Raw genomic sequence first — 26,091 nt, 5'->3', positions numbered from 1 at the left:
TTACTTATTTATATTATAAGTATGTGTGCAAAGTATATGTAGGTAAATACCCTGTATTTGATTTATATTAATGGAGATGATGCTCCTGAATGTATATTAAGGCCTTGATAATGATGTCAAGGTAAAATATATAAAAATTTCTCCAGTAGAAATTTAAAAACTTTTTAATTTATCATTTTTTTCTCGTACCACCATCGTACAGTGACGCTTAAAAAATTTTAAGCGGTTTATTATTTTTATTTTTTTTTCGCACCTCGTATCGGCTCGTGGATTGGCAGGGAGTTGGGAGACATTTTTATGTAGACACGGGCTCGGTGGGCATTTATGTATGTCATACAAAGGGAAGAAGACGCCGAAGAATAATCGAGTAGAATTTTTGTGGAGAAAATATATGGAGTGTAAAAGCAAGCACATCGTACACGACCAACGTTTATTCAAGTTTGCACGCGGGGCCCTTACTATATATTTCAGGAGTGGCCACTCGACCTCCTTTTCTTCTACTGGCTCCTCTTCCTATCTATCTTTCTCTTTATCTTTCTCCTCCTCATCTTCATCCTCATCTGCACTCTCATTCCCATCTGCTTTTTTACATCTTCTATTCTCTACTGTTCTATTGCTTTTAAGTCACGGCGTTGTATTTACTGTCGAGTTACAGAGAAAAATCATTATTTTTATTTCTATGCAAATATATTTTTAGATTATTTTATCTTATTATTTGCATAATTCAACATTATTAGCAATTGAATAATACTTATGCAGGTCAATAAAAATAATTAGTAAACTGGAGTTGGAATAATGATTTTTTTTTTTTTTTCATTCAATCCTTAGCTTATTTATTAATATACATATTTTTTAATGATTCTATCAATTTTAATAATAATGATGATGAAGTGTTTATTACAGAGGAAAGTGTAACATTTTATTTCAAAATATTTTTGTAGAATCTAATTATGTGCTTTGATCGTATATCACTCCAAATATTTTTGAAAAGTAACAAAATTAGAATGATTACCCGAGTAAAAATGAAATTATTATTTTTTACGGAAAAATAATAAATTGCGTTCGACCGCCGCACCGCCGCTGCACGACCGCCGTTTGGCGGACTATTACGCCGCACGCTAAAAATTTACTCCCCCTAGCATCGCCGCACCACCGCTGCACCACCGCCGCACCAATGCTAAGTCGTACCTACAATTTCACAAAAAATGGTATCATAATTAATTTATCACGCAATAATTAATTAATAAATAATGCGACTAGAAATATTAATGTAAGACCTATTGATCAACTTCCTTTTAATCAAATGCCTAATATTAAAAAAAAAAAATTTTTTTAAATCAGGCCAAAGCACCGCGAAATTATTAATTTTTTTAGTCGTATTGTTGATGAAGATTTTTAATTTCGTCCTCGGGTTGCACAGAAGTGGTACGCCTATCGAAATACTCTGAAAAAATTTTAAAAATTGAACTGTGATGGGATTCGAACCTGGATAGTCTGCATGGAAGTCTCGAACATTGCCAACTGCGCTGCAAGCCATAGTTAACTAAAAAAATTTTGTTAAGCTATTTGAATGATCAACAAATATTTTATTTCAATGTATATACCATCAAACAGCGGTATGGTGTGGCGGTGGTGCAGCAGTGGTGCGGCGAATAGAAATTTATTTAATTGTCACGGCGCTGGTGCGGCGGTAATGCGACGAATAGATAAATTCTTTACTTGTCACGGCGGTGGTGCGGCGGTGATGCGGTATTTGTAAAATAATCAAAATTGTCACGGCTGTAGTGCAGCGGTGGTGCGGTGCTTAAAAAGCCGTGCAGCGGTGTTGCGGCGGTGGTGCGGCGGAATTCTGTTTTTACTCGGGTATTTCTTCAATTGTTTTGAACACCCAAAAAAAATATTTGAACCCAGAAAAACATTTTGAAAATTCAATTGTCTTAAATTAACCAAAAAAGTTTTTTAAACTGTGTCGGTTTCAAAAATGACAACTTAAAAATTCTTCTGCTTGATCAAAACCATCAAATTATTCAGAATTAATTTCTCGGTTCAAAATTTTTTTTTGTAACTAAATTAACTTTTATAATATTTTTTCAAATTCATGATTAAGTATGATCTGAGTTATTTCAGTAACACTTTTGCCGACGATAACGATGAACGGTTGTAAAGGAACTCCAATTTTTTTAGAATTACTTTTTAGTTCGTCTATAATTTCGTTGACTTTCCCGGGGATCTAAATAAAGAATAAAGAATAAAAAAGAAAAAATTATTAAAATTTTCAACAAATAAAATCTAAAATAAAATGAAAGTATATTGAATCATAAAAATTTACTTCAACGTGAACTAGTAGACTTTTTGCTGCATCGTTGACGTTAGCGTTGTAATAGCTTCCCTTAGTTTTTTGAGTTGCTGGTTTATTATTAATCTTGCATTTATTAGACTTTGGGCGAATAAAATGTGGTAATAGAGTAAATTGGATAATGTTTTTACTATCATCAGATAAATTTGGGTTATCATTCAATAATTTTTTATTGCCAGAAGCCTGTTCAGGAAATATTTTGGAGTCATTCAAACTTGCAATATTGTCGTAAAACTGCATCCAACTCAAAAGTAGTTTATCTTTAGCATCTGGATATTTTTTATTAAAATCTAATTCTATCAACTCGTAACCATTTGATTCTTTTAAAACTGGCCACAACTTTAATATTTCAGTTATATCTTGAAAATTTTTATTCACGTAATCAGCTTCACGTAACACATACGATAGCTCCCAATGCTTTAACACTTCATCACTGCCACGTTCATAAAGAAGGATTTTTTGACTGTCTTTTGCAGTATTTTACTGATCACTTTTAACTACTTGAATGTTATCATTTAATGTTTTTTTTTTGTCTAAACGCTGCGCTCTTCTCATGAATGTTCGCATATTTCGGTACTTATCAACGAATTTACCCTTCGACACCTCAGATTTTAACTTTTTGGAAATTTTTAGCTTTATTGGAGATACAAAAAATGTTTCTTTACATTCTGTCGGGAAAACATTTATTGTTTCTTTCGTTACTTGCCTCCAATCATCGTTATTCACTGGTATTTTACGCTTGATCAATTCTAAAATTATTATGTCGTTTAAAATAGTTAAACAACTCGAATCTAATTCTTGACTATTATTGTAAATTTGTAAAATTGTGGCACCATACGGATGATTCTCTAAAAAGTTTTTCAAGCCATTTGGAAAATATTTACTTTGTGAATCTGAATCTTTGTTATCAGGTGTGGTGCTTTCACAGTTTAAAACCACTGGACTTTGACAAAATATTGCTGGATTCACCAATGAATTAAAGGTAGAAATGTTTTGCTCTAAATCTTCAGATGATGCAATATCATCTACAGTATCTGATGGAAAAATTATTCCTTGAAGAATATTTTTTGACTCCAATATAAAATCTTCTGAAACTTCACAAAGAAACAGTTGAAGAAGATTGCTCGATGTTGACTGTCTTATTTTTCTGTATCTGTGTAACAAAAAAAATTAAAGATTATGATAATAATATAATGTAACGAAAAAAAAATTCAGTTCAATGATATAGAAACAAAAATATGAGGGTTATCAACCTACGTATTCACGGAATTTTTTTTTTTAAATTAATCTTGCGCCCATAAACTCAATAATTTTCTCGAGCTCATCTTTTTGTTCTAATAGTTCTTCCAACATTTCTATGTTAGTCACACCACTTTCTATTTTACAATTAACATTGAAAAAAAGGAAATATTAAATTAATAAAAGATATCATTTAAAAATTAAAGTAGAAAAAAATTGAAACTAAAGTTGACAGACATCTGTAATTCTTTGGACTTTTACAAAAAATAAATTATTACTAAAAAAATATTTTTCAAAAATTACAACAATAAATTTTTGACACATCTACAAATAGAATTTTAGAATTTCTCAGAAAATTTTTTTTTATAATAATTTATTTGTTGAAAAAAAGCCTAAATATCATATGTCAGCTAACTTTAGTATCATGAAAGAAAAGGTTAAAAAATTAAAAAAACCTAAGTCTGTGTCGCTGTTGTTATATCATATTTTTATAATCATGAGAATTTCATTATGAAAAATAAAAATTTCACATTTAATGAAAAATAAAAAATGTTTATTTAGTAACAAATAGTAAATTATTGAAACACGACTCAGATTTTAGGTTAAAAATTTTTATTTTGATGAAAACATAAAATATAAAAAAAAAAATTTTATTTATATGAGTAAATTTTATTGTTTAACACGTAATAAAGGTTAACCATGAACTAAGCCAAATGTAAAAGATGATAGATAAAATATGTTCTTACCTTGAAAAATTAGCCATAAATGAGACAAGTTCCAGCTTGTTAACAATTGCTCCATACTTTATTAAAAGTAAATTTATTTATTAAATAAATAATGAATATAATATTAAAACGCTCATCACACACCATAGTTTACATAAAAGACGCATTAAATGGCGGGATCAAGCAAGATATGGTTAGCAGACGCTAGTATCGACAGTAGCGACTCAAATGTGTCGCGTGATTTATTTCAAACGAGATTTGTTAACTATTAACAAATCTTATTTATATATAACAAATGAAATAAATGAGCAAATTCAATCAAATAAACCAAAACAATATAGGATTTGGTTCAAAGTAATCCATTTTTAAATAACACAAATTTGTTAATATTAAATTATTTTAAATAAATCTACGAATTTAAATTAAACAAACTGTTTTCTCAGTGCGTGTAATGTTAAGTTTTGGAAACCTTACAATGACATTTTCCCCGCTGCCAAAGAGACGATTGTTGTAAGGAAATTTTTAGTAAATTTTATTGAAATTTAATAGACATGTTCTAAATTTCAGGTTTCAAAAAGTTCTAATTTATAAACAACAACATTTTTTTTATTCTACTCATCTCTCTGACACAGCCTGCATATGAAACAATTGTTTGGAAATAAAAATTGTTCGTTGTTAACGCCCCGACAATTCCTATTGAGGTTGGAGTTTAATTAATAAAATCCATTCTTAGCTGAACTTGACACGAAGATTATATACGAAGATTTCTACCAAATTTGAACTCTGTTGGAACTATAGCTAGGAAATTTGAATTTTAATTGTTAATATCTACCCCTGCAATCCTTATTTAGGTCGGGTTGTCGTAAAATCCCCATTTAGATTATTTCTTCATCACATATAGAAGACTCCTACCGAATTTTGGAGTCTGTAGGAGCTATAGCTCGGAAATTTAAAATTTTCATTGTTAACACCCAACCCCGCTATCCATATTGGGAGTAGATTGTCATAAAATCTGCTCTTAGATCATTTATCCATCTCATACAGATGATTCTTACCAAATTTCGACCTTATAAGAGCGACAGCTCGGAAATTTTTAATTTTCATTGTTGACATTCACCCCCGCAACTCCCTGTGGGAGTGAGCTATATCATTTAGAGTTATTATAAATTAGAACGATTGGTATTATGTTAACAATAGTTTTTCTGAGTAATATAAAAGTGAATGCAGTTGTCCAGGAGAGAAATAAAAACATTTTTGACGTGAGAAACAACTTTGCCATGAAAAAAAAAAAAATTAGAAAAACGGTTGACCCTGAAGGCCATCCCTGCAACTTCCCACTAATTCAATACCTAGGCGCTTAAAATTTCACTTATGACGTTTTCGAGCTCTTCGAGCTCAAAAATTCAATTTATGTGTTATTTTGAGCTCTCCGAGCTCAAAGAGATAGCTTTGCTATGCTTTTGAGCTCAAAAGTCTTATCGAAATTCGATTTTTCTAATTTTCAAACTGCTGTAACTTTTTAATAAATCAACCGATTTTCACGCGGTAGGCGGCGATCGATGTAGTTTTTTAAGCTCTATAAATGATTTTGAACAAAAAAATTGATCTGATGGAAAATTTCGGAGTTATTACAAAAAAACACTTTTTTCGATTTTTTTCGACAACGATATCTCACGAACGCATCAACCGATTCTGACGCTCTATGTGGCGATCGATGTGGAATTTCAAGGTTAAGAACTGATTAGTTTTTGAAGTTGATCGGTTCAGCCAATTCGGAGATATTTAAAAAAAAATGAAAAAAAAAAACAACTTTTTTTGTCACTTTTTTTGCAATTTCTCGAAATCTACTGGCCCGAATCGGTTTCAACTTACAGGAAATCTACACGGAAAGAAAATTATGGGAACTATTCCTATACCATTATGGGAATGGTTCCCATAATGCTATAGGAATCATTCCTATACTATTATAGGAATGGTTTCCATAATTGTGCCCCAATTTTTTTTTTCCGTGTATATATTATAGGAATTATTTCGAACTCACTCCGCACGAAGATTTTATCTTTATTTTATTTTGAGAATGATTCCCATAATGGTATATAGGAACCATTACTTCATCATTATGGGAATATTTCCTATAATATTATGGGAATGGTTCCTATAATTGTATAGGAATCATTCCTATAATTATAGAAACCATTCCTATACCATTATGGGAACCATTCCCATCATTATAGGAAATTTTCTCATAATTCTGGGAAAATTTCCTATAATTATGGGAACAGTTTCCATAATTCATGGGAACAGTTCCTATAATTGCCTGGGAACTGTTCCCATAAAATTATGGGAATAGTTCCCATATTTTTCTTTCCGTGTAAGTTTGGCGAAGCCCTTCCGAATGACACCAACCACGATAAAATCGGTCGAGCCGTTCAAAAGTAACGAGAGGTTTACACACACACACACACACACACACACACACACACACACACACACACACACACACACACACACACACACACACACACACACACACACACACACACACACACACACACACACACACATACAGATGTACGGACATCATCGTGAAAATAGTCAGGAAAGCTCCCTAGGACCTCGAAACGTCGAGATCCGATGAAAACTCGAATTTCGAAAAACGGGGTAAAACCAATAACTTCCCGATTTTTGAAAATTTTCAATTTTCTTAGCGGGAAGTTAAAAATTTTTTTTTTTCATCATTTTTTGAAGGTGGCAAAAAATTTTTTTTGGAATTTTGGAAAAATTCCGGTGAATTGAGTCAAAGTTGGACGAGAGTAAATCCACTTGATAGTAGAAAGCCACAAAAAATAAAAACCGGCTTAGTTGGGCCGTCTTGCCTCACCCTCCCCTAATTTTTCAGTTCAAGAATTTTTCTACTCAAATCGAGATGATGAAGGTCTTCAAAATCATTTCTTTGGTTCAAGAATTTTTTCCCAGAATTGAGTTAATTTTTTTTCAGTATAATTATTAATTAAGTAAATTTCTTTTAGTTAAATAAAAATGAATACTGGCAAAAATTGAAACATTATTTGTGTTATTAAAGCAGCGAAAGTCCTAGTATTGGACTGTGGAAAATTAAACTTCATTTCAATCTTCAATGTAGTGTACTAGTATTGTGGCGAGGCTAAATTAAATATATTCATTGGGCGTGTGGGAATATGCTAAGCGAATATATTTTGAAACTTATTCCAACTTGCATACATTAGAAGTATTTTCTATCTCTGTAGGTACAATTTTGGTTCAAATTTAAATTTTATTTCAACTAATTTAACCTTTTATTACCATTCAGTACCGTACAGTAATTGAAACCACACTCATGTTTGTGTTACTTCTTATAATTGTGGTATACTGCAATTAACTGTAATATCATTAATATTCAAGTAAGTAAAACTGAAAATTAAATATTTGATAAGATAGTCATCAATTTTTATTATCAACTAATTCAATTAATAATTTGATTATAACATAACGACGTGTTGTGTATACATAAAAGTTGAAAGCTTACGTAGGATACTCTCCTAATATATCGTAACAAAAATGGTAGTATTTAAATGTAAATTTGCAGATCCAAAAGACAAGTATAAAACGGATGTCTCCTCTTGTTTTTAATAACGCGACTGGAGACACATTTAATCTTGATCTGACATTGAAAGACTAATACGTGTTTTTGTACCCAATGAATATTCTATTTATTTCCTTCCCTTTGTCTGCTGTTGTTTTGATACTGTGATTTTATTATATTTACAATAGAAGTGTGTTTTAATGAAACGAAAAATAATAAGATAAAACCTGCTTTGATCAATTGTATTCTACGTAATAACAATAACACATAATTACTTTTTGTATCCGCACACTGCTTGAAAAATGGTATACATCCGGGTCGAAAAATTTATTTTCTATTGAATCTACATTATTACTTCATTTACCTTCAATTGAACTGCCTTCGAAGCTTTATTAAACGTTTATAATGTTATTTAATCACATCAATGTTTGGTCTATAAATTAAACTTCATTTCAACTTCAATGAAATTTTTTGTTTTCGTGGAAAGTAAAGTAAATGAAGTTACTGGGAGTCAAGTAAAGTTAAATTTTTATTAAATAAAACGAATTTAAGAAAGTTACCAACAGCTTGGTCAGTTTATAAAATTTATCGGAAAAATTTATATTCTTTGGATACACTTAATGACCACATAAAGTTGCAACGATTTATTAAAATAAATGGAAAAAAATTGGTTTAAGAATTACGACATATGTGATTCTAAAATTGCATCTTGAACATGGTTTAATTTTAAAACCACAGCGATACAAACATTTTGTGACTATGATGTGAATTTCATGTCAATTTATACACAGAAAGAAAAATTTCTTGACTGGAGAACAAAATTCTTGGCTCAAGAAAATTTTCGGGTGCCTGAAGGAAGACCAAAGTTGTGTTGGCCGAAGTAAAAATTTTTTTTGAAATTCTATTCTTGGTGGAAGTAATTTTTTTTTTTCAATTCAAATTATCATAAATACTTGATACAATAAAATTTTATATTTAATCAAGATTTTTAGATATTTTAGGGAAGCAGCGTCACCTACTTCAGCTAAGAAAAAAATTTTCTCACCTTGAGAAAATTTTTCTCTTGAATATTTGATACCGATTTAATATTATTTTAGCATGCAATTATACATATTGAATGAAAAAAATGATTCAATTTTATTTGATCTTCCCATTTGACATGTTAATCAATAAAAATATTAATGAAAATTTACTTCTATCGAGATATTTAATTTTTTGGAGCAAGAGAAAAACTTTCTCAAGACAAGAAAATTTACTTTTATCAAGAACTAAATTTTTGGAGCAAGAGGCTGAATTTTCTCAAAACAAAAAGATTTTCTTGATTTGAATAAATATTCTTGGATCAAGATACGTATCTCTTAAAGCAAGAGAATTAATTTTATTGGAATAAGTGAAATTTCTTGTGTCGAAAAAAAATTTTTTTTCGCTCAAGAAAATAATTAGGAAGAAAAATATTTTCTTGGCTCAAGTGAACCTTTTTTTCTGTGTAGCGTATGTCCAAACTAACTGGGCCTGTTCATCCAAGTACAGGTTATATTCTACGTTGCATACATTTATATTTCTCTTAATTATTCTTGAAGTAATAATGAATACATAAGAAATATTTAATCTATGATTTTTTGCATTTAAAATTAAAAGAATTTTCATTAGAAATACCAGTCAAAAATTCCTATTTACGCGTATTTACTGCTTATTGTAACTGAAACTGTGTAGAAGCCGTCAAGTTAGTTCCATTTAAAAATACATTAGATACAGTTTTTGTACCACCTGATGCGATTTTTACACCACTTGTTTTTTTGTGTTTGTCATTTGCTCGTCGCATGACGAAGGTCGGTGGTTACTGGTTCGAGCCCATGTTTCGACAAAGATTGTCTAGATTATTTTTTATTTGCCTTGCAAAATAATTAAATTTTGTATATCATGTGTAAATTGTTCTGGGCTAAATCTAAATTGCTCGTACGCTAATTAAATACAATTACGAATACTATTAACGAAGGATTGACCACAAGAGAAGCAGTTAACTTAAAATAACAGACTAATACCTATACGCTTATTACAATTCGTTAATTATTGTGGGGTGCAAACTGTGGAATGCATTACCGCCAAACAGTACGTTACCAGAAACATTAGTGGAATTTCGTTAAGTATTTTACATATTTATTTAATTTGGTGGAAAATGAGCATCATTTGAGAGATATTCAATAGCTGCACGAGAAAACATTTTTATATGTATAAAATTATATATAATCAAGTTATATATAATTATATACGATTATGTATATAAATTTTTTCTTGAGTGTTTAGTTGATGCATGTTTTGAAAACAATAATAAAAATTAGAAAAACGGTAGACCCAGAAGGCCATCCGTGCAACTTCCCGCTAATTCCATACCCAGGTGCATAAAACTGCACTAATGAGGTTTTTGAGCTCTTCGAGCTCAAAAATACAATTTGTGTGTTATTTTGAGCTCTTCGAGCTCAAAAGTCTGATAGAAGTATCATAGAACAATATTTTTTAAATTTTCAAACCGCACTAACCTTTAAATGAATTAACCGATTTTCACGCGGTTGGCAGTATTTGACGCAATTTTTTTTGTTTCATGAAGAATCTTCAAGTTTGAATTGATAAAACTAGGAAATTTGGAGTAATTCCAAAAAAACACTTTTTTTGGTTTTCTTTCGTTCATGATATTTCTTGAACGAATTGACCAATTTTGACCGGCTTGACGGCGATCGACGTAATTTTTTCATGCTAATAGCTGATTAGTTTTTGAAATCAATCAGTGCAGCCGTTTAAAAGTTATTCCAAAAAATGTCGGAGTTATGTTAAAAAAACACTTGTTTCCAAATATTTTATCGAGGATATCTCTCGAACCAATCAACCGATTTCCACGTTTTTGGCGGCGATCGACGCGGTTTTTTAAGCTCTGAAATTATTCTACATCATCAAAAACGATCCGAGAAGAAATGACGAAGTTATGTCAAAAAAACACTTTTTTCGGTTTTCTTTCGTTCACGATATCTCTCGAACGAATCAACCGATTTTGACCGGATTAGCGACGATCGGCGTGGTTTTTCAAGCTTAAGGGCGAATTAGTATTTGAAGTTGATCGATAGATCCGTTTAAAAGATATTCCAATAAAACCACTTTTAAAAATGATTTTTTTCTTATTTTTTTTTTAGATTTTTCAAAATTTATCAAAATTTATTGGTCCGAATCGGTTCAAATCGTCAGGAAATCTAAGTTCGAGGGAACTCTTTAGAACGCCGTTTGGTACGTTCCGATTGGTTCAGTCGTTCAAAAGTTATAAGCGAGTCACATAGTCACATAGTCACATAGTCACATAGTCACATAGTCACATAGTCACACACACACACACACACACACACACACACACACACACACACACACACACACACACACACACACACACACACACACACACACACACACACACACACACACACACACACACACACACACACATACATAGTGACCTCGCGGGGATAGTCAGGGAAGCTTCCTGTGACCTTCAAACGTCGAGATCTGATGAAAACTCGATTTTTGCAAAAAGGGGTGAAAACAATAACTTCCCGATTGTTGAAAATCTTTGATTTTCTTAGAGGGAAGTTAATAATTTAATAATAAAATAAATTATTACTCTAAGATCTACATATTTCAAAAAATTCTGAAATGAATAAAGCCATTTGGTAGCTGAAATCGCAGTACACAGAAAAATCAATGCTTGAGTAGAGAGTAAAATTTTCTTGACTTAAGAAAATATTTATGAAGGCAGAAATTATTTCGAGCAAAAATCAAATATTCTTGACCAAAAAGCAAAAAGAAATGTTTGCTTTAAGAAAAAATTTATTTAGGCCAAGACTTTTTTGATCTTTCTCGTTAAGTTTCTTGGTTCTAATAGTGAAATTTTTTTTTCGTGTAGATTTCTCAGAGCTATCAAAAACTTGCAAAAATTTTTAAACTAATGTAAAAGTAAAATTGGTTCAAATAGATAAACTGATAAGTACAGTGGAGTCTCCATAACTTTGACTTTGAAATGTCCCACATTCCAGGAATTAAAGTCTGTGAATACACGACGATAGACGGAACTTACATATTTAATGAACTTTCAGATGCATTTTACAGAAATTCGATGTCATAGCGTTTAAAAGTTATTTTTTGAAGAACCTACAGAAGTGTGACAGTTTGCAACTTTTGAAAAATTTAAATTACTATTAGAATTTATAAACGTTCCGACAGATTAAGCAGATCTTCGATCTTGACCTTAAGAATCGGCCAATGCATATCTATGTTGCAAAACTTTGATTTTTGACACCATCAATAAGAAAAAAAAAATTTGGTTTTTTTTTTAAGGGGGATAATTGCTTTTCAATCAGTAAGGATGTAGTTATCATCGCACGTACGGAATTTTGAAAATTTTAATTTTAAAAAAAATGGCGACCGATTGAAAATTTTCTCACTATTCTTACTGTTTTTTTTTTGTTTTACCCGGACTAAAAAAATCTTTAATAAAAAAATTTTTTAAATTCCATACGTGCGACGATAACTACATTCTTAATGATTAAAAAGCAATTTGGATTTTTATTTTCAGATGATCCGTTTTTGAGTTATGGAATCGACCATGGAGGGGAAAATTTTTTCTAGTGCTCTACGAGATTGTTAATAACTTTGTAATAATTAAATATTTTTTAATAAAAATTTAGGGCAATAATCTTTAATGTACCCTTAATAAAATAAAAAAAATCCGATCCCCAAATTTCTTTATTTTCCCTGTCAAAAAAATTTCCGAAAATCACCTCTTTTTTTCGATCATCACAGTGGTGTTCCCCCTTAACGTACCCCAACACGCATACATATCGCGTTCTCAAAATAAAGTGGAAGTGTAAAATTTTTTTATTCTTCGATCAACCCAGAAATGCTAGAAACGTGGAAATTTACTGGGATAAAATTGAAATTTTTAATATTACAGCCAAAAATTCAATTTTTAGAGCGGAAGGTTGGAAAATTGAAATAAAATTTTTACTTGATTGCAGCATCAAAATTTTTTTATCCTCCCTTTTTGCTTTAAGAACGCACTATATACACTTTTGAACCTAATGAATATTTTGAACTAGCTCGACGAGCTGAGTCGGAAATTGTAAAATTATTCAAAAGTTTTCTCATTAGGACAAATGAAATCTTTTCATTTCTATTAATTAAACTAGAAATTTAAACAACGTGCTACGCGCGCGCCTTAATTTCGACCAATAAGGAATCAGGTCCCATTTTTTTGCGAGTTTCGACTATTGACTAACTTCACACACTTATGTATTTTTACTGTAGGGATCTACTAATAAATTCGTACAAGAGAAAATTAAGAAGAATTCGAAAAATACTTGGAGAATCTCTACTTACTGGTAAAATTTATAGTTATTATTTCTCTATTCGAAAAATATTATTATTAGAACTGAATTAATATTGAAATAAAAATTCTGTCGAAATTAATCCACAGCTGTGAAAATAACTCTACTATTATTGACGCATTTTCTCGAATTAAAAGAAAAAAAATTTCAACGAACGAACTAAAAAAACATAAAAATATATGCAAAAGATAAAATTCCTATTTTTCCAGTGATACAACTTCCAATCGGAAGTAAATATCGTTATAAATCTCGGATAACTTGAGCAAATACATGGGCGTGTTTTCTATGAAGCGACGCTAGGAGGAGAGAAGAGGAGTCCTGCTCACTCCCGACGGTTTATTTATCTTGTTTGGTACTGCTGTGAAACGACATAACAACAATCAGAAACCAGCAACCAGCAAAACTGGTGTATACAGTACGGCAACGAGAACCAAATAACACTCAATACTTGACCCCGATTGGGCTGTCGTGGAGTACTTTGTTGAGATTATATATTGGAGAAATTGTGTGTATATGCAATTGGATGCTGTATACCACACGCTGCGAGAATGTATTCATTTCATCCGCGGACGTTGTCAGGCGTAAATTTCACTCTCCCTGATGCATCCGATTGTTTTTTCTTAATACATATGAGCATACACCGAAACAGAGATATATTAAATCAATAACATATCACATATTTGTATTCGCATTTGTATTTGTGAATTATAAATTTGTCTCTTTCTCTTTTTGGCAATGTAGGTGCGGCAGCCCAACAACCAGAAATTATAATTTCGGTGTCAATGCTTCGCTTAATGTAAAAAATGACTGTCAAGAAAAAAATTACATTCATCAATAATATATTTATCGTTTTTATCAATTTCCGTAAAAGGAAATAATAATTAAAACAAACCTATAAATCAATATTTTATTTAATTATTCCTTAACTAATTAGTTTAAATTTCATTTAAATTTTATCTTGTTTTTTTATATATTTACATTTATTTATTTTCAATATTTTTTTACCCGATGCATCATTCATATTGCAAATCGCTAGAGGATGCTTCATTATCATTGTCATAAAATTTTATTCGTTTTTTTTTACAACTATTTTTATTGTTATTGTTAATTCATTGAACTACGACGATTTGCATACCATTATAATGGCAATTTAACAGAGATGAATTTTTTCATCTTCAAAAAAAAATTTCATTTAAGAAAAACGAAAAAGAAAAACCCAAAATAGTTGAAGAATAACAATAATTCTTTCTTTGTTTGTGTAAGTTGAAATTTTGCTTACATAAAAACTTGGAGGAAAATTTTTTATTTTTATAATGGCAATTTTATTCATTGCCATTTAATTATAATTAATGAAAAAAAAAAACAAAAAAAGCATAATTATAAGACCAATTTTTTAAACACTTAAGAATGACGAGAAATTTTTCTCTTTTCACAATAAAAAATATTGTATATTTGTGTTTAATACGGTCTGTGTTCAAAATTTTTTGTGTTAAAATAACATAAAGTGTGTTACTTTGTTGTTAAATTTTAACACAAATTTTGTGTCAATTGTATGTAACAAAAAAATTTTGTTGATTTTACTCAAAATTTTTTACTGTGTACTTGCGCATTATCATATTAGTAGCGTGTACTTATTAGTGTTAATAAAAAAAATACCACGAAATATTTGAAATATAAAGAACGTCAAATTTTTTTGGTAATTTATATTGTAATTAAGTCCTGAAAGTATTAATATCTATTTTAATTTTTTAACATGTTCTTTAATAAATTATGGAAAATAAATCAGCAACACAATATATTTTTTATTAAATATTGAATAACTCATGCGCTTGGAGATTTAAGTGATTTGTTTTAAATTTAAATATCTTTAATATTACAAGCGCTTTGATGTTTACAGTAGTATAGGAGTTGACTAAATAAAATCCGTGAGCTCGGTTGTACTAAAAAATTTAATTATCCGTCAACTTTATGGAATTTTAATTCCATCTCATTATAGATCCTTATCTGTGCGCCTACATTTTTTGTTATTTAATCTTGTCTTTTATTATTTTTTTTCCTCTCTCATTTCTTTTGTCATAAAATCTCATTACTTGTCAAACGCGCGGCAGAGTCAAGGGGGATACAAGCGAACGTAATAACAGCCACGTCCTCGTACTCGTGTACACTTTACTCATCCTACGGGACTATTTCAACATCCGGATATCGTTGGAGCGAGGAAATCCATTTTCTAACGTCGACGGAAAATCTCGAGAAAATTTTCTATACTTACATATCTACTACACGTCCATCTGTATACACGATCATGTCTATCTTATAAACCGGAAGTGGACAGATATAAATTTGATTTGAACGTGAGTGCATCAGCGAATAAGATCGAGATGCGAGATCAAAAAGGCGACTCACTTCAGTTTCAGTCTTTTAAGAGCAAAAAATTTATAGCTATGTTAAACTGAAGTATTTATTATTTTTATGCCTTATTTTAGTAATAGTGACCTATGCCTTTACATTTTACGTTTAAGTACATACTAAGATATTAATTTAGTTGCTTTAAAATTAACTAGTAGAACTTGTTTTCTTGTTAGACAACAAAAAAATTATCTTATTTCTTAAAAATGCTTTTTTGTGTTACGGCTAGGTTTTAATTTTTTACCAGACTCAAAAATTTAAATGTTCGAAAAAAAAAATTTAAGGAAAAATTACAACTGTCACATCGTAATTCATGACCCAGATGACCAGACATGTAAAATAGTAAATTTTTAAATGTAAAATTAAAACGTAACCGTATTAAAAGTCTGGTCATGAATTATCAAGTGACTATTGTAATTTTTCGTCCAATTTTTTTTCATGTACGATGTTAGAGCTTATGTTTCCCACTATTGACGAAAAATATGCGAAATATAAAAAAAATGTTTTAGTCAAAAAAATTAATAACAAAATGCATTACTATCTGTTGACAGTAAATTTAATCGTTTTTTATCATAAAATTATGGAATAAAATAATTCAATAAATTCAACAATGCAAGTTAACAATTGCGGTATTCGATTTTGAGTAAGGTTGGCGAAATGAGCGAATTGTGTACACCAACCCACATTATAAAATCTTATTAATTAAATTTATGCATATAAACATAATCAACATAATATTTCGCACAACATTGTGATAAAATTAAAGAATGGTTATTAGGGTGTGCCAAAATGTAACTTCCTTGATGGACCTCTTAAAATTAGAATTTTGAGTTCCGCTTTTAACAGGAGTTAAGGATTTATTTGATTTTTATAGAATTTTTTAACAGTAGTTTTGTTTAGGCATTTTTGCTGAAATTTCAAAATTTCAATATTTGGCCGAACAAAATTCCTGTTAAAAAATTCTATGAAAATCAAATAAATTCGTAACGCTCAAAATATGTCAGGAAATGCTCAAACACAACTCCTGTTAAAAGTGAAACTTAAAATTCCAATTTTAAGAGGTCCATCAAGGAAGTTACATTTTGGCACACCCCAATGTTTATATTATGATAGGAAAATTAGTGAATTCAAAGATTTATTAATGATGGATTTTTTTTATCAATATGCAGTTGTAATGAATATCAGTCTTATTTGTGCAAAATATTTACACGGAATAGTATTCTTGTATTTTAAAGTACAAGAAAATTTTGTTAAAACGTTATTCACCTTTTGAGAATTTATTTTACAAAAATTAAAAACAAAATTTTTAAAAATTGCTAACATAGACAAGAAGAATAGACAAATTATATATAATTTATGCATATTTGCAATAAGAAAAAAATAACAAAATGACGATATGCTGTTTTTTGTATTGAAAGTTTGTTTTAATTTATTTATAAAAATTGTGTCTATATTCAAAATTAATCCAAACCAAAAGTTTTCCGATTATTCGAGTTTCAGAATTTTTTATAAATTATAAAAAATTTTATCTCAATTGTATAAGTGTAGTAAATTAATTACAACAACACAAAGATTAAAAACTTACTGACTAAAAATTAGTATAAGATATAAAATTAAACTCAAAATTTTATTCCAGATACTCGTTAAAAATTAATTTGAGCTGTGTTAAATTTATGTTTACAGTTATGTCATATATTTTCATACTCCACTATGAATCAAAAAAAAATTTCATTATTAAAAATCAGCACTCCTATATTTTACATTTATATACAATAATATGGTGAATTTAATACGAAAGAGGAGACATAACCTTGATAAATTTATTTTATCTTGAACCAACACATCCACGAAAACTCATGTATTGGGAAATATTACGTTTTTGGGATGAGATTCCCCATGATGTAACCTTTACCCTGAAATTTTATTTGATAGGAGAATGAAAGGGGCTTATTTTTTCCGCCCTTCTTAGTTTCCTTTTCACCCCTGTAAGTTGAATAGTCTAAATTTGGAATGCTTTACTTGGAAAAAATAGAGAAAAAAAAATAAAAATGATTAATATATTATGTTATATTTAACAAATAATGGATTTAGTAAAGCATAATAAACTATTAGTGATATTTGTCACGAAATTAAAGGGAAACCAAAAGCTGTGGCAAGGTCATTGGTGTCACAGTCATAAAATAGACATTGGAATCGGCTCGTTCGTATTTAAATATGATCATTAAAACTCTCGTACTAGGAGAGCGTTATACATAACAAGAAAAATAAAAATAATAATCATCATAGTAAAAATAATGATAATAATAATAACGATAATAATAATTCTATTCATTGAATTCGCGTTTTTACAATTTTGAACAAAAACGATAATTTTTACAATATAGCCAAGCCCTTTCATTAATTGACAAACTTTTAATTTTTGGGTATTGAAATGGTTGAAAATATTCTTATAGCTAATCATTAATAATTATAATACAAATGATTGTTAATGAACAAACTAAAAATGAATTCTGTTGACTTTTCTGATAATATTTACTAATAAGAGAATAAAAATAAAAATATGTCATCAATGGCTACTCGAGTTGATGTCATTTAATTATAATTAGCGAAAAACTAAACGCATTTTCTTATATATTAAGAGTAAATATTGCAGAAAAATAATTCTCAAACTAAAAAATTTTTCTTAGTTTGAATAAATTTTATTTGATTCAAAGATTTTTCGTCTTGATTTAAGACAATAAAACTCTTCAAAATTATTTTCTTGGTTCAAGCATTTTTTCTTGACTGAAGTTAATTTATTTTTCAGTGTACACTTATAAAAAAATTAAGCTGATTCAAGAGTAAAATTTTTGATCCAAAAATACCATTTTGAAGAGTTCGATCATCATGAATCAAGAAGAAAAATTGATCTAAGAAATTATTCTTAGTTCAAGTAAATTTTACTAGATTTAAGGATTTTTTACTTGATTCAAAACAGTCGAGCTTTTCAAAATGATATTCTTAGTTCGATAATTTCTCTCTTGAATCAAGTTAATTTTGTTATCAATGTAAATATGAAATGTTTATCCAACCAGGTCCGCATGTAGTTGATTTTTTTTTCATTTTTTTTTTGTGCATACACAATGATGTATATGCGCAAGGTTGCTGTAAATATTTATTTAGCGCGAAAATTTCAAAAACTAATTTCATTTTATGATTAGTATTTCAGATATTGATAAACAGCGATTTCACTTTCATTCTTGTTATTCTATATATGAGAAATGGACTTTTAATTAAATGAACACTTTTCAATTTTCCAAACTCTTCTGATGATAAAGCACTCTTAGTTGCTTCGCACTATAATTCCCGCAATAATAAATTTAATAATATGGTATGATCGGCAGTAACCATGTCCGAATAAAGAACAGTTCAAAGCAAGAGAGTTATTGACGTATTGCTGGTGAAAACAGACGCAAGGACGATGCTATCTAAGAAAGATTGCGTGAATCGACATTATAGTATATGTACGGCCTACTCTCTTACATATAGAAATATGATTGTGCGATTTAATTTCATTCACCTCTTGTCAAGGATCATTGCGCATACCTCAGATCTTCTATATACTGATCTCGGTCACCGATTCAAAATCTCAAATTAAAATTTTAACTCTGACTTTTATCATTATTTTTATTAATCCACTTCTCACATTACGTGTAGGGTCTCCATTGATTTATATTTTTATGTGATATACATTGGATAAAATCCACAGTAGATAAAATCAAGGCTAACACTAACACTTTTTCATTTAAATTCCAGCTCGCTCAACATGATTTTGAATGTCTTCATTAGCTCGCTTTTTATCTTCAATTTAAATGAAGAGTAATTTTGTTTTAATTCTAAAAAATTAGTAACTTTTTAAGCGGAAATTGAGTACCTAAAAAAACATATGTTTCTAGTCAGCGCAAAAAATTCTTAAACTATGATGTTGAGAATAATCAGTAGTACAGATCTATGGTCTACTTAAATTAATTAATTGAATGGAGATCATATTTTTGATAAAAATAATCATTAAAGTGATAAAATATCTTTTCAAAGAAAAGTAAGTCATTTGTAATAGTCTATTTCTTAGCTCAACAATTTATTTCAACCATAACTATATTCTTCACAATATTCGAGTGAACTTAATTAAGTCTCAAAATAATTAATGGGTTATATTCACTTGTAATTTTGAAAAAATCGAATTTTTTTTTTTGTATATTTTGAATGTACATATATTTGAGAATATCGTCCAAAAATTTCACATCGATCCGGCAAATAATTTCGGAGAAATTATCATATTCGTAAAGATTTTTTAACTTAGTTTAAATGGTTCCCAAAACTTCAAACGCGTTTTTCTCGAAACGGTGTTTTTAAAGTCGGTGAGGAAAATTTCTTCGAAACGGTTAGACCGATCGGCGTGAAATTTTCACACGATCTTCTTAGATACTTGTACACTGATAGAAGGATTTGTTTATAGTTAAAAAGATTTGTTAATATTTAACAAATCATTTATTAGAAGCCATTTGTTAGTTCTTAACAAATATTTCTTAGTATTTAAAAAGATTTATTAATATTTAATAAATGAATATCAGATTTATTAAATACAAAGAAATCATTTTAAATGCTAAGAAATATTTGTTTAATACTAAAAAGTGGTCTCTAATAAATGATTTGTTAACTATTAACAAATATTATTTAATACAAATAAATCCTTCTATCGTTAACCTACTGGAACTTTTTAGAACTAACTACTATAGAGTTCCTATAGCAAAATTTTTTTCTCCGTGTGGTAGGATGTATGTCTCAGAGGCTGATGAAAATTTATCTTGTGCACCTTGATTCTCGAGTGTGTTAGCCTTTACTAACTTTTAGCTTTATTCTTAAGATCCTGTGACGTTATGAGACCCGCCCTTGAGTGCCAGGGAAGGGATTTTATGACCCGGAGTGTACAGTGGTGAGTGGAAAATTTTTGGAGAATGGAAAAGTAACTCCAACACCTTCATAAAATTTATTTGTTGTCAATTAATATTTTGTGTAAATTTTACAATTGAATAATTACAATGCTAATTATTTCTATTCAACGATAACTTAGTCAGTAGTAAAAATGCATTGAAAAATCATTTCTGAAATAAAAATTATAATAATTGAAAATTAATAAAAAATTTTTCGGTAAAATAATTGATGTCATCAGTGTACAAAAAATTAAAAAAAATTATTGGCAAATTTCCATAAAAGCGAGATTAAAATATAAAACTATTTGGTATTTTTTTCGATCTATTCCCGAGAACTGTTATAAAATTTATCATGTCACTAAACAGAACTTTTACTGATTTAAAAATTTTAACATAGTGAGTTATTATTTTTTTTTAGAATAATTGTGTTCTGGGAAAAAGAATCTTGAGAAAAGAAAATTTATAATTTTTCATCCATTTTTCAAAACACCCGAAACTTAAGAAATTCTGAAAATTCAATTGAAAACAGGTAAAAGCAACTTTTTTAACCTTTAACTCATCAAAAAAGATTTTAAAAACCTTTCTACATTGTAATATCAATTGAGAAAAGCATAAAATTGAATATTTTTTCAACTTTTGCTGACCATTTTTTCCACAGGTAGTCTGGAGGAATAAAAAGAAATGACTTGATTTTTTGACCGTTTCTAATTCTGTCTAATTTTTTCTCCGCGGGAAAACCAGCGGTTAAGTCAAACACAATTGTGTAAGAAGAAAAATGATCTTTTCCTTCAAGATATGAGTAGGGTAAAATCATCTTTCAGTAGAAAAATTTATTTTCACTTAAGTATGAATAAAATTACATATTAAGAAAATTAAAAATATACTTTGAATATAAGGTTAGATTATTTATACCGGACATTTAGCTTAAATGTTGATAAAAAAAATTTAATTTGCTGACTGTTGTGTTAAGAGTTATGTTTAAAAAACCCACATGGACTCTATCCATCACCTAAAACGCGCATGTTGAAGAAATTAAATTTCTTTGCCGGGAACGGCGATCCCCAGCGAGACGTTTAGTTTTAAAAAAATTTTATGTATATAGTATTACAATATACATGTATTAGTAACTTTATATGTATATAAACATACAAGTTGTTTTATAATGTGAGTGTGCAATGGGAGTAGACAGACGCCAGAGTTTAACATCTACATCTACATATAATCGTGCGTATGTATAAATGTATCCACATATGGTCTGAGAATATAATATTATATATATAACGCAAAATAGCATACAGAGAGAGGTCTCGCACTTGTACTACTCACCACTCTCGGGGATCCGTGGAAAATTTATTCCCGACCTTTCCCGCCAAATTGCCACGTACATACTCTGGATTCTGTGTACATACCTGCGGGACAAACAGAAAAAAATATTTATTACAAGTGCTGAAAAATATGAAAAATAAATATAAAATATTTTTAAAATAACATTGTATGTCCGATGATGCGTAGCCCAGTGATATATATATTTTTTTAAGCTTCACAATGCACCGTGCTCTAAAATACACACATGTGTGCTTACACATATAAAAATATGAATATATATATGCACAATGTATTCGAGTAGTTTATATACGCTCGTGCATACCAATGCCGTACATCCAACAATGTTGTTATTATACACTTTTAAAGCCGATAAAAACGAACGATGTACACTACTTGTGTGCATTACGTAAAAAATATAATAATAATGGTAATAATAACACCAGAGTATAAAAAATATAATTTTATATTTTTTTACTTAACCGTTAATAAATTTGGTAATTTAATTTAAATTACAACAATAACTTCATCGAGTTTATCTCTTCATATTTTTTACCTGCAGTTTTCTTTTATGGTATTATTATTTATTTTTTCAAATAACAACAAACGGCTGTATTTATTTAATTTAATCCATATTATTTTTATTCAAAATCTAGGAAATATACATTTTAAATTCAACGAATAATCCGATATATTATTCATCATTGAACAAACCCGGACCTGTGATGTGTATTTATAGGTCATTTTATATCGTATAATTTTTAAAAATCATTATTTATTTTTATTTATTCATTCATACCGTAAAAGAAGCTTAGTTGGGAATTTTTAAAGTTTAATAGCATTAGTTGTACATTTTTTATAATCTTAAAAATGTATTTCATAAATTTTTGAAATTCACAAATTCTGATTCTATAAAATTTAATTATTTAAAGGGTTATTAAATAAATAAATGAACAAGATTTGCTTTTCTTGATTTTTTTTTTCATTTTAAAACTTTGAATTTTCATGTACGGCATCTGATTTTTTTCATTTGTAGAATTTTTTTTTGCAATTAAGTTTATACGTTATTTAATGGAATTATCTGCATACGATTCGGTTTTTTTATTTTATCAATCTATTGGCAAATTAAAAATATCACTCACTATAATCAGATTTTTCAATTTTGGAATATCAAAAAATTGTTTGATTCTTTGTTTTTTTATAATTAAAAAATTGACATGTTGTTTATCCTTTTATATTTTCTAATTGTTGTCATGCATGACTTACTAACTTCAAAAATTAAGGGTTAAAAGTCTCCAGATAAGCTTATTTAAATATACCCTCAATATACTCTCAATGCATAAAAGAATTAGGTAAATAAAAATTATAATTTTAACAACCAAGTGATTAAGTGATTTGGTATGGAATGACATATAAAAAGTATGAGTGTACTATATATTATAAAAAAGTTCATCTACATAATATAAATACATTTATATAAAGCGGTATTAAATAAAGTTAGGGGTTACTCTGATCCATGGATAATGCGACATAATGACTGCAAAATTTATTCGAGCGACGAAAAGCTTCTAATGGGTCCTCTAACATCTAGTTTTCTTTATGCATGGATTTAATGTCCCCAGATCCCAGATATTGCTGATGATGACTAAATGACGGTTGACGGTCTAGCTATGATATCCCCTCGAGCGTTACATATAGAGCGGGAACTCGCCAGAATTCTAGATTCTCGATTCAGGATGGAAGCAGCTAACCCGTAATATTTCGTACACTAGAGTTGTTGCAGTCCTCAGGTTATTTCCTAACTCCGGATAATAAAATGGGTCATGAAATACAAGTATATCTTTTTCTCTTTTATATATTTATAATATACTCAGTTTATACATACCTAACTGTTTTATATATAAACATATAATATATCGTACAACAAAATGCAATACTAAACTACGGTTGGATTGACGTTGACTATTTTCCGCGCTCGTTACTTTCAATACTGAATCGCTAGATGAGTTATTTTTTGTAGATAGGTGGATGAATGGACAGATCGTCAGTTGATGTGTCGATTGATATACATATATATGTACAAGCGGACTGAGAGTACCAAACTAAAATGCAAAAAAAAAAGTATAAAAAAATATGTTGAAAATATTTTTATAAAAAAAATACCAGGGATTTGTGGCGATAGAAGCGTGGAAACATCATATACTTTTTACAATTAATTAATGTTTACTTCCGTGGTCGGAAAAACACATACCTGCTACTGATAAAAAATATTTTTACAGAGCGAGGGTTTTTACAAACAAGCGCGGAGTATGTTATTGAAAATTAAAATTTTTTTTAATTTTTCTATGGCGTTTTTTAATTCAACTTTAGTGGCTCGGAAAAATTTTCAGTGCTTCATAAACCCTGAATGGCTGATATAAAGCCTGGATATAAAACGCTATGTGAAGATTCATTAACGTCCGAGGGATGTAATATGTATATTTATATATTTTAGCGAGCTTGCATAGAGAGAAAAATGCTGTCAAAATGATTATTTAATATAACCTCGAATGGCGTTCGTCAACATAACAATCCGGTTATCTGATTTAAGGATTCATTTATTTATCTCAAACATACTAGGAATAGCTCTCGTAAAGATATACAGTTTCGTTAAAATAGACAACTGTTATGACAACGTGGTGATCTCTGTAGCTGAATTCAACAAAATTCAACGCCTAAAATAATACGATACAATCGTCGTTTTGACGATCAACTGCTCGGAAAGTGAGCAAACGCTGTACAGCTGAATTGGCTAAAGCCATGTTAGTGATGTGAATTGACCGTCATTTCGAGTTTTGGTCACACGACGGTCCGCTGACGGTCTTGTGACTGACGGACTTTAATGACCGCCTTTTTCGAAGGCGAAATGACCGTCAGACAGTTTTTGGTCAATCTCGGTCATTTCATGACCGTCAGATATTTTTTTGTCACAAATTTGGTCAGTCACATCTAGCTAGATGAACTAGATAACAATTTGTGACTGTCACAGGATTTTCGTCACAAATTTCAGCTTGGTCACAAATTTGGTCAGTCACATCTAGCTAGATGATTCCTGACGGTTTTTTTTTTTTTTAAATGTTTGCCATTTAGAAATTTAACTATTGAGTTAGACAGTTGAGTGAAAATTTTATGAATAAAAAATAAGAATCATGTAAATGAAACATCTTAATGTAGATAGCGCTTTACTCAAAAGTCGGGAAATGTTGCCACAATTGTGACGGTCCACCATTTATGAAACGGTCATGACCTATTGAGCTATTGTACAATCATCGATTTTTACATCGGGCTATCCCAACTTGATCCCATTCAGACAAAACCGATATTTTTATTATTCAATTGTGTTTGGGTTTTCCCAATAAGTTCCCAATTAGGCCCCAGTTGGGAAGAGCTATTGCAAAATCATCGATTTTTTTTTTGGGATATCCCAAAAGATTCCCAATCGGCTCCCGAACGGGATAAACCTATAGGGCTTGCCCCACCAAATCCCAAGCGTGCCCCAATATAAGTACTGGGACAATTTCTAGTCGGGCAGTAGACAGTCTTGTGACCGTGATGTGACGGTCAAAAAAGGACCTGATAGTCAGGTTCACATCACTAGCCATGTATACACGAAGTATTGCTAAGAAAAATCAGTTTAAAGTGTATAGTCAGAATAGCGATACGATATTTTGACCATATTGCACACCTCATGCCGTGAAGCGGTTGAGGTAGTGCTTTACTCTCGATCCATTAAAGTTAAGCAATTTTTTTCTCTTAAACTGTTTCTACCACAACCTATTTGTACTTACACAATAATATGAGTAAATTTATTTCAGGAAAAAACTTTCAATAATCTATCTTATATTTTGTAAAAAAAAATTTTATTTTGCTACTAAAAAAAAAAAACTGTTTAAAAAACATTTTACGTGGACGTTCGGAATTTTTTTTTATGAAGTTGTCACGATAACTCCCATAAAAATTGACGCAGCAAGACTGAATTGACAGAATTACATCAACTAGTTGCCTATTT

This window comes from Cotesia glomerata, linkage group LG3 (genome assembly GCF_020080835.1).
Source record: "Cotesia glomerata isolate CgM1 linkage group LG3, MPM_Cglom_v2.3, whole genome shotgun sequence".
Lineage (NCBI taxonomy): Eukaryota > Metazoa > Arthropoda > Insecta > Hymenoptera > Braconidae > Cotesia > Cotesia glomerata.
Note: the sequence above shows the minus strand (reverse complement) of the source record.